Source organism: Pygoscelis adeliae, unplaced genomic scaffold (assembly GCF_000699105.1).
Source record: "Pygoscelis adeliae isolate BGI_AS28 unplaced genomic scaffold, ASM69910v1 Scaffold407, whole genome shotgun sequence".
Lineage (NCBI taxonomy): Eukaryota > Metazoa > Chordata > Aves > Sphenisciformes > Spheniscidae > Pygoscelis > Pygoscelis adeliae.
Window position 1 is genome coordinate 741,196 of NW_008825251.1, and position 1,092 is coordinate 742,287.

Genomic DNA, 1,092 nt, shown 5'->3' on the forward strand with positions numbered 1-1,092 from the left:
CTGGGCCAGGCTCTGGATTGCCAAGCAGGGAGCCCTGAGGCTGTGGGGGAGCCCTTGTTTTGGGATCAACTGGCAGGTCATGCCTGTGTTGCTCTTTGCAACACGACTGTTGCAATGGTTGTAGTAACTGCCAACACCTGCCTGGAGGATGTGGTAGCACGTGCCCCTCGCTCTGGGAGAGACAACCTGGGTTGATGAACTACAGTCGGGTGAGCCAGGACTCCTGGGAGAGCTGGGGCTTGGTGGGGCTCGGCGGCTGCAGGAGGCGTAAACCCCTGGCTGAGGCATCCTCCTGGCTCAGGTACCGCTGGAGAAGCTCCTGCAAACCAGGGAGGGCTGCGGTGTTCCGGGGTGTCCCCTTCGCACTGATGCCTCCCTCCTCAAAGCAACCCGCATGGCCATGAGCCTGTGGGGCCAACCGTAACAACATCCCATTTATGCCAATACAGGAGTTTCGGCATGCCCAGCATGGCGCCATGATGGCTGCAATGGCCTGTCCCAGGCCCTGGCTCCACTGCAGGCATTTTTGGGGTTGCTCTTCCCCACCCCCCCCATGGCAAGGCCCATTGCAGCCCCATCGGTCCTGGCTACTCTGGTGGGTGGGTCCCAGCTCCACTGTCCTCACCAGGCTTTGATGGCAGTGGTGGCCCCAGGATGGCAGCGGGAGGTTGGGGGGTTCCTGGTGCCTGGCACAGCTGGCACTTGGCCACTGGCAGAGCCCTGGGTGGGCCAGGAGGTGCCGGTGGCCCCAAAAGCCTCCCCTGGGACCCACCCCCTGCTCAAGAGCCAGGACGGGGAACCCAGTCCCTGTCTGAGCTGCCATAGGACAGCCATCCCTGCCCCGTCCCTACTTCTGCCCCGCCCAGTTCCTGTCCCTGTCCCTGCCCTTGCCCTTGACACTGTCCCTGCCCTTGCCCTTGACACTGTCCCTGCCCCTGCACTTGCTTCTGCCCCATCCCTGCCTCAATATCTCTCCCTGCCCCTGCCCTTTCCATACCCCTACCCATGCCAGCACTTCTGTCCCTGTCCGTTACCCAGCCCCCTGCCTTGCCCTTGACCCTGCTCCTGCCCCACCCTTTCTGTACCCCAGCC